Source organism: Neomonachus schauinslandi, chromosome 11, assembly GCF_002201575.2.
Source record: "Neomonachus schauinslandi chromosome 11, ASM220157v2, whole genome shotgun sequence".
In the NCBI taxonomy this organism is placed as follows: Eukaryota; Metazoa; Chordata; class Mammalia; order Carnivora; family Phocidae; genus Neomonachus; species Neomonachus schauinslandi.
In genome coordinates this window covers 17,343,880-17,353,481 of record NC_058413.1, presented here as the reverse complement: position 1 = coordinate 17,353,481, position 9,602 = coordinate 17,343,880, and positions in this window count along the sequence as shown.

Here is a 9,602-nt window from a genome sequence, read left to right as displayed (position 1 = left end):
ACCCACCCCATGTGCTGCTGGCCTCGTGCGGCCCTGCCCACCATGATGTGAATGGACCCTTGTCTGACTTGTTTGCACCTGAACTCCCAGGGACCAGCACATGAATGGGATCATGGTAGGTGCTCAGCAGATGTTTACTGACTCAGGGGCCTGGGTACTCAGAGAGCTCTGGGCCTTAGGGACTTCGAGGGCACAGAGGGACACAGATGAACCGAGAATTCTCCTGCTAAGGCATGGAAGCCATGGCAGTATCCCGGGACAGAGGGACGGTGCTGGGGGGACATTCAGCAAGGGGCAGAAATCAGCGGCAGGGCTAACTGAAAATGAGTGGAATTTGCCTGTGACAAAGGGGCTCCAGTCAAGGACATTTCCTATAATAATGAAACATTTCTGAAAGGACTAGAGCTGAAACAGTAATCGATTTTAGATACAGGAGGGCAGTTTGGGGATGGAGATTATTTCCAGGTGAAGTGGACGATAAGAGAAGAAATTCTTTCTTTAAGCCCCCGTGAAGAAAGACTGAAGTTCAGAGAGGTAAAGCAGCTCGCTCGAGGTCACACAGCCAGGATGTGGCAGTGGTGGTCTGACTCAACTCCCGTACTGGGCCTTAGGGAAAATCGCTGCTGGTCTTGCTACTGAACCCAGGCAGTATTTATGGTCTGCTTGACCTCTCCCCTTCTTCTTCTTCTATGAGGATTTAGTTATTTTCCAGAGGAAAAAAGGATACACTTAGGGTATTCAAACTTGGGATTTCCCCCCCCCCTTCTGGTATGCCATGAGGAAGGATGCTGGTTCTGGCCTCTTCCAGGGACTACATCAGAGGAGACACAGGCTTCTGGTGATGTGCCCCCTCCCCAAGGAGCCCACCTTTCTTTGTCCTCTCAAGAGAGCTCCCTGGATGTGAATGAGAGGGATGGTTTGTGGGGGTGGTCTCCAGTCCCTGCCAGCTGACACAACAGGAAATGGTTTGCGGATTTAGGTGCTGGATAAATGAATAAAGGACTTCAGGTGGGTCCCTCATCACTAACAACAATCAGTATACACTTACGGACTGATCCAGATGGATTGAGCTCCTGCCACTGGGATGGGGTGTGAATGTCCCTGGGGGGGTTGGTCCCTGGAGTTCACACAGACCTCTTCTGATCCCAGCTAGGCGGCCAAGAGTCTCGGCAAAGAGCCTGGTCAAGGACCCTTCCTATCATAACAGAACCAGGCTGTTTGCCTGGATCCTGGCCACTAAGCTGGGGTTATGGGGTGGGGGGGCTTGGCCACAACCAAATCCCGCTAAGCTTTGTGGCTCAGTGACCTTGTGTGTGAGTTGCTGGGTGCCCCTGGGCAAGTCACTTAAGCCCTCTGTTCCTCTGCTTCCTCATCTGCTCAATGAGGGCAGTATTGCCCACCTCCTATATTTGCTGTGAACTTTCCAGTAAAGCACTGAGCGCAGAGCCTGGCACCTGGTAAGCTCTGAATAAATATTAGCTGTTATGACAACAAGTAGCCTCATCATCCACAAAGCAAGCATAAAGGGCGATGGAGGGGCTGGTGAGCAGAGGCAGGTGTGTGTGTGTGTGTGTGTGTGTGTGTGTGTGTGTGTGTGTGGGATGTGCGTCACCCACGCCTCTGCTCTGGGGATTCGGGGTTGAGGGCAGACAGTGGAGGTGCCCACGGTCTCCTGCCCTGCTGGGCCCTCCAGCGAGGAGCCCTTTCTTCCCGCACAGGCTGCCTCCTGCAATCTCTGTCCTTTGGGCTGGCCGCCTGTCCCAACCTGCCAAGGGCAAAGAGGAGGCCCGGCCAGGGGGCCCTGGCCCTGGGCGGCTTGCCTGAAGCTGACCAAGGACTCTTTGTCCTGGGAGGGCCTCAGTCTCTGGTTGCAGATGCTCCTCCTGGGAGGGGCAAGAGAGGCCCCTCTCGTCTCTCAGCCCAGGGGTCAGTACCCAGAGGGGGCACAGCCCTGAACACCCTCCTGGTCCCCTCAGGGCTGCTTCCTGCTCTTGTTTGTCCCCGAAACCTGAGAAAGCGAGCCCAGTCCTGGGGAAAGGGAGCTCCAGCTGGGGGTCTGCTCCCCTTGACCCCTTGACCCCGGTGACTTCTGGTTGAGGATGGGGCGAGTGGTTGTCTGTGCTCTTGAAGATTCTCTCCCCATGCCACCCTCCCACTCAGGCCACGGCCCCGTTTTCCAGATCTCTTCTTTTCCCACACTCTTTCCTCATGCTCCTTCACACACCCAGTTCTTCTTAAAGGGGCTCTAAGAAGAACCAATTTTCTATGAACAGAACAATGCCTTATTAATCTTTCGGGGGATTTGAACTTGGCAACGTTTCAGCCTTTGATTTAAATATCATTTTGGTAATGGGGGAATAAAAAGAAGGCTGACTCTTGGACAACACTGGGTTTCCAATACCTTCTGAGCATGAGACAATTTCAAATATAAAATTAAATCCAACTCCCTCCTCCCTCCTTCCCTCCCTCTCTCCCTCCCTCCCTCTCTCCCTCCCTCCCTCCGTCTTGCTTTCACTCACACAAAAGCTCACTTCCCACATACTTCATGGGGATATTTCAAGTTAAAGTTTTGTTTACCTTATAGAAAAGTTAATTAGTTCCTTTTGATCTCACAGGGAAAACCACACAGGAAATTTTTCTTCAGAAAGTGTACACACGAAGGCATGCTTTTCCCTCATAACCAGAGATATTCATTAAAACAATTCGTTTCGATTTTTAATTTAAAGAAAACATTTTACATTTTCCCTATTTATTATTAAGAAAGTCGTTGTCCCCAGGGCAGAATGTAAACGGGGTCGGCTGTGTAAGCAGCCAGCGTTGGGCAGTTTATAATCTGCCCCTAGTTTGTTTTTCTACTTTGGATAACAAGAGACTTCTGCAGAGAAGCAAACCTTCAAACATGCCAAATTTCAGTCGCCAAAATATTAAAAATCCAGGGTTTTGGAGATTGAGACTGTATGGTTTAAATAAAGATATTTAAGTTCTGAAATATAAATATTCAAGATCCTGAGAAAACATATCATTGCATTAAAATCTGAAACAGGCAGTGGGTGAATCGAGGGGAGAAAATGTTTACTTTTTTGAGGTTTATCTAATGAAATATAATAAATAGTACATCACGCTCTTTTTTTTTAACCCCTAGAGATATTTAAGCAATACCTGGATTTGTACAATAAGCTGCTTAGCAAAAGTCTAGAAAGAGAAACGCTTGGATTTTGAAAATGCGATTTTCAATCTTAAGCACATTTTCCACATCTTGTATTGTTACGGGATAAGGGATGCCGAGGACTCTGCAAATTGTGGAATTCATTTCCAGCACAGACCGAGCAAAAAAGGAATAGTATGGCTTCCTCGAGGTTGAAAGAACAAATTAAAAGATATTGCTATTGGAGCAGCCAGAGGCTGTGGTCTCCATGACTGCAAGGAAAAAGAAAAAAATCTCATCTATAGATATGGTATGGACCAAAAGCCCGGGGAAGAGATGTTTTTACAAAAGAAAAACCACAAAAACATAACAGCTCTAAAGAGTGGTGTTGACATCAGTATATAATTTTGAGGATATTTTTGGGTGCGTATCCCTTTCCTGCCCCTGACACAAATATTTGGAGATTGGGACTGTCATTGTTGATAAAAATTAAATGGATGCCGCATACAAAAGATATATAAAAACCATGTTAACATATGGGGCGACTTTGATGATGTTCCATACAGCGCAAGTATAAGAATCTGATGACATTTTATTGTCACCAATTTTCATTTTCATCTGCACCAACCACTGACTTTAAAAACAGAACTCTTAATATTGATTTCTTCATCAAAGATTTTCACCTGAAGATACGTTTTCTGGTTTAAATATACCCCACTCTTCAGTTTAATTTAATTTAGTTTTTGTGAATGGTGAAGGTGTGGGACGACCCATTTGTGAAGTTAGAAAATTATGCATCCGTTTTGAAGAGGGGTTAGAAAACGGTGGCTGTAGAAACAGATTCCCGCAAATGAGCAGCCCCAGGGAAGCCAGTTATTAATGCAAGTTTCCAAAGTCTTTCTGTTCACATGCAGAGTCCGAAAAACTTTTAAAAATTGCCCTTCTCTAACGCGATTATTTTCATTTCCTCCCTGAGATACCTTTGATATTTTCTTCTGAAGAAAAATTTTTTAGACTTGGAAATTTTCTCTTCTTTTTTTCCCCCTTTTCTTTCTTCCTTGAGGAAAATGGTTTAATGTAACATTCCAGGAGAAAAGAGACTCATTTAACAAAAGGGCTGGAAACAGAAGCTTCAGATGAATACCCAATTCCCTCTCTGGATTTGCCAAATAACAAGGAAAAATCAAATACTTCCCAGAAGACCATTGATGGGATTCCTCCCAAATAAATACGCATCTATTCCTATTTTCATCAAAACAAATAATTTTCTCTGTGGCTAGGAGTTTTGGAGACTGGGGGCCCCCGTTCCTCTAGTGCCCTCCATTGGGAACCTTGAGATTTCATTATATATTATGTTATATATATATTATATATATATAATATATAAAATTTTCCTTTCCATGAATTCCCATAAAGTTGGCATACTTTCTCTAGGGGAGCGTGGGCTAGGAGAGAGTCAGGGCCCTGGGTCGACACTTCATTGGCCTGAATGCAAGAAGAAAAGGAGTGAAGAGAGCTGAGAGAAAAACACGATCCTTACAGGAGAACACGCTGGCAGAGTGATAAAAAGAACAAGACAAGTAAATATTTTCTCTAGCGCGCTTCCAAGTTAAAGCCAGCGAAGCTACCCAGTTTAAAGAAAGGGAAAACAAAATTCGTCCCTACCTTTGTCAGATGCAAAGTAATGGGGGACTTGTTTCCAGAGTGGTTAGGACCTACACAGAGCGTCTTACCTTAAATCTATACATTTTGAGCAAAAACATCTTGGAGCAATTCTTTCCAAACAGCCCCAAATGTTAACCATTCCATTCAAGATCAGGTTTCTCCTTCAGCCTAGACGGTGATATCAGTTGGATTTTCTTTTCTTTTCTTTCCTTTTTTTTTTTTTAAATATATATTCTTATGTTTCCAATCCTCAAACATAACTTTTTTCATCTTTGTTAGCGCTCCTCTTGCTGCTGGATGGGATGGGGGTCGTCAGGAGTCCTTCTTTTTGGGACAATTAGCCTCCCACTTGATCATTTTAAGTCTGAATGATTTGTTGTGGTCACTGAGTGGGGGCTTTCTCTCTCTCTCCTCTAATATTGTTGTAGATACGTAAAGTTTACTGCGTGCTGTAAATATGTCAGCTTTTGCCAGGGAGTTTGCTAATAAAGAACTTGGAGGTATTATTGATGGAAAAGATAATGTTTTCAATAAGACTCGCCAGGGCTGAAGTTGGAGACATTCCACACCCAGCAAAGCACAGGCGTTTGAAACACCGACCGACAACCGACCAACCGACCGACCACGGGCTCTGTGCTGGGCCTGCCCGTTCCTCTGCGGCCCCGAGACTCTGGTTCTCAGCCCTGTTGGAAACGCCTGACTGGTTTTAAGAGCTCTGTCCTTTTTTTTTTAAATGGCCTTCCCGACCACCAGTAATAACCGAGCTTATCAGAGAATCACAAGAGACCCCTTTCCCACTCTGGTCCCGTTTGGCTTTCTGAGCTCACCCCTGTGGATAGGAGACATAAAGAAATCCAAACTTTTATATTGGAATCTCCCTTTTTCATTCTAAACAACAACTTCGGAGTGCAAATTGGAATCGTGTTTCTTTATTCCTTCGTTCATCTGTAGATTATTCTTCTGTCTTCCCCCCTTACAAAGAAAAAAAAAAAAAAGAAAGAAATCGCAGAAAATTTGGTCTCCGTCCGCCACGCGGCCCTGGTCTCTCGGTCACAGTGGCCCGCTCTTGGATTTTTGTCACATCACCCGCATGACAGCTTCATCTGGTGCTAATGTGGCCGTCACATGGGTTGGCCCTCAGAATTCCATGCTCATTTACCATTAATCAAATGCATCATTATGAATTGTGTATGCATTTTAGAGCAGACCCGAGCCCCGGCTCGATAGGGAAGTGCTTTTTTTTTTTTTCCCATTCATGTTCAGCAACAAAACTCACATCTGCTGTGAAGATTAATGGTGAGGCCAAAGTGACATTCTTTGTGTTTGCCTCGCCCAGAAATCCACAGCCCTAAATTACAGGTTGGTAAACTACATCCAGGTAGCATTTGTTTTTCCAGGTTATCATTATTATTGCTCATGGGCCACTCTAATCACCCCCAGCAAACTGAAGGGGCTAAGAGAGCAGCCAGACAAAGCTGTCTCAGAGCAGAGTTTCAGCTTCCAAGGGGCCTGGGGTGGGGGGTGGGTGCCTCCCTTAGACTGGGGGGATTTTAGTCTTAAATTGCATTTTGGTCAAAATGGGGACTGGCCCTTCTAATTTTGAAGAATTTGAAGTATTTGCAGGCTGAGCTCGGCTGGATGGGGGTGGGGACTGGGGACAGTGTTACCGTTGGCCGCCTTCAGCAATTGTGGACTGTGCTTCCCTGGGACTCATTCACCGGTTAGGGCTCTGTGAGAGCATTCTGAGTCCCGGAACCTTCCTTGGAGGGCCTGTCTCCTATCGCTTGATGGGGACATGGAGACTCCTGGGTGTGTAAGGAGGGTTTTCACTGGGAGTTTCCAGTGATCAAAGTCTTTCCTGAGGACGGGGACCGTGTTTCAGGTAAAAACCCTTTCCTGAGCTGTCACAATAGTTCCAGGAGATGGAACCTGGGGCCTGAGATTGGACTCCAGCCCTGACCCCTACTCTCCCTGCTAGGCTGGGAAGACAGATCTGACTTGCGGTCAGCTCACATTTTGACGTCTGATTGCCAGCAAGCCCCTGCACAGATCAGGGACACACAGAAAGCTTGGTCTCCAGGAGCGAGAGAGGTGGGGTGCAGGGGGCTGTGGTGCTGCCTTATTTTGTGTGACACTGTTTTCCCTTCCCCCTCCAAGCAGACAGCCAGGCCTTGATTTTGACTTGGTTGCCCCTCCTAGGGGCATAGGGACACTCTTGCCCCCACGGAAATGTCTCTGTTGGGAGGCCTTCCTGGGCTGGGCTGGGGCTCATGATATTAGTGAAGCCTGTTAAAAATAAACACCTTTTTAGAATGTGCTGCTCGCGGTTGGCCCGAGTCGCTGCCTGGGGAGGCTCTAAGAGAGGCTGAGAGTCTTGAACTGTTTAGTGGGCTCCGTGCCGGGGTGCTGGATTCTCTCATGTGGCCTCCCGGGCGTGTTTGGGGAACTGTCCTCCCTTAGAAGCCTCTGTTCCCGCCTGGAAGGTCTGGACAACTTCCCTATAGGGGAGTTCAGAGGCACCAGAGCATTGATTTTCAACCCCTCTCCCTTCCTTCTCCTGGTTAGGGATGCATGCGTGTGTGTGGGCGCAAATCTGCTGCAGAGCAAAAATCAATGGGCACAAGCTGAGCTGGATGGTGGCTCCCAGTGGAGGGTTCAGTGGCGGCAGAGACGGTCCCTCTGCATATGCATGGGGGAGTGTGTGAGCGTGTGTATGGGAGTTGGGGGTCTACCTTTGGTCCCCAGGCCAAGCCCCAGGCTCCATTTTGTCATGTGGGGCCCCCTGTCCCAGTGGGGACGTGCCTCCAGTGCTGATGTCAAGTCAGGTCTGCCATCGGGAATGGGCAGCTTAAGGCTGACAGGTGTGACCTCAGGGGGAAGGACAGCTGGGGATGGCAGGTGCTATTTTCCCTCCCACTCCCATGACCTTTGGGGCTTAGAAACGAGGCAGCAGTGTCTGGGCTCTGAGCCCGGGCTTCCGAAGGGCTTGCAAGAGGCCCTTGGGCCAGGGCTTTGGAGGTGCCTTCAGCTACTCTAGCCGGGTCTGTGGCTTAGTCTCAAAATGACCTGGGACTTCACCAAAGGGGCAGATCCCACTCCATGGCCACCACTTCTTGGAGACCCTCTTCCTAGGGCTATTCGATCCTACAGTAGCCCTAAGGAGCAGGACTCTGGTGCTCAGAACGTTGCTAACCCATTTAAGGTCACCCAGAACCCAGGCCTTTCCACGTCTGAACTGTGGAATGATGCCCAACCTGTGTGAATGATGCCCCACAATGTCAGTAAAGCTGAAACAACGCAGGGCCTTGAGCGTCTGAAATAGAACTTCTCCAAGATTTAAGGAACAGTCTAATTGAAATACTTACCAAAATGCCGAGGTCTGGTCCCACTTTGAGCAGCTCTCTCTCGGGCTTTCAGGGAAATAACTCTGGTTCCATCGACATTTGGTTTTAAAAGAAATTAGAATTTGGGTCACTTTGGTTTGAGGCTCCATAAGTCAATGTGGCTGGTCTGGCTTTGTGTCTGCTACCTGGTTTGGCTCAAGGACAGAGAAGCATTTCTGTTTGTAAAGCATATGCAGACGTGACTGCCCGCTGGTGGGGACAGCCTTTCTCTCGGCTTCGGCTCCTTTTCAAGGACGCTGGAAAGTCTGGTCTTTTCCATCCCGGGGCTGGTCACTGGAATGGGCCTGGCCCAGGACACTGCTGGCTAGAAAACTGCTGCTGGCAAGTCGAGGTGATACGTAAACGGATATTATTTGAAGGATATTATTTGACGTGGAGAGATGTTCACTAGTTCACTAAGTTTGAGAATTTAAACTCATTTTTAGTTATGAAAGTAACACCCACCTGATAAGAAACGAAACTCTACAGAAGTATTTTTAAAGTCTGTGGAATGGATTAATGTTTGTACAGCGCTTAGGAGAAAGGTGCCTGGCACGTAATAAACACTTTGGAAGTGCTTATTAAATAAAAATATGTGACATCCGAAGTCACTTTCTCTGCCGTTCTAGATCTGCGGGCTCCGTCTCTGGAAGCAACCACGTGGATGGTTTCTTGCATATTCTTCCAGAAATTTTGTGTGCTTGCGTAAGCATGTGGTCACACGTGACCATTTTACACGCTGTAAAGGGAAAAGAGTAGGTGACAATGCAGCTTCGAACAGTATGATCCCATTTTTAAAACAAACAGACAAACGTGCACAGAAAATCATCCGGAATCATGTGTATCAACGTAGTGACAGTGGTTATTTCTAAAAGGCGAGATCATGAGTGGATTTTCTTTTTCTTTTTGTCTCCTTTTGCTCAACGCTGTTTATAATTCTAAAAACAAATGAAAAGGGAGCATGCATAAGTAAGCGAGGGGATGAATGTCGGACCCTGGCCCTCTCGTGTAAATGCGTTCTAAGAGGGCTCACGTCCTGGCTGGGGGCCCGGGACTCCCATCACGGGGCTCCACAGACCACCTCCCATCTGCTCCCTGGGACCTGCCTCTCTGTTGCTGATCTGCATTTGGCACTGCCGGGTGGCTCCAGGACTCGTCGTGGGCCCCCTGGATGGGTGATCCAACCAGGATAAAGTTTCCAGGGCGGTCCTACACACACTTTCCAGCTTTCTCTATTGTTTCCCTTGCTCGTTCCATAGCCCTCCACCATCGTGGGGAAGAAAACCTCTTCCCTCTGCCGGCCTGTTCAGAGGGGGGCCTGCCTGAGGGGGGCCTGACCTCTCCAGCGGGGAATGAGGGTGAGACCCATTTGAAGTGAATCTGAGAGCCCGAGTCCCATGGCCTGGGGT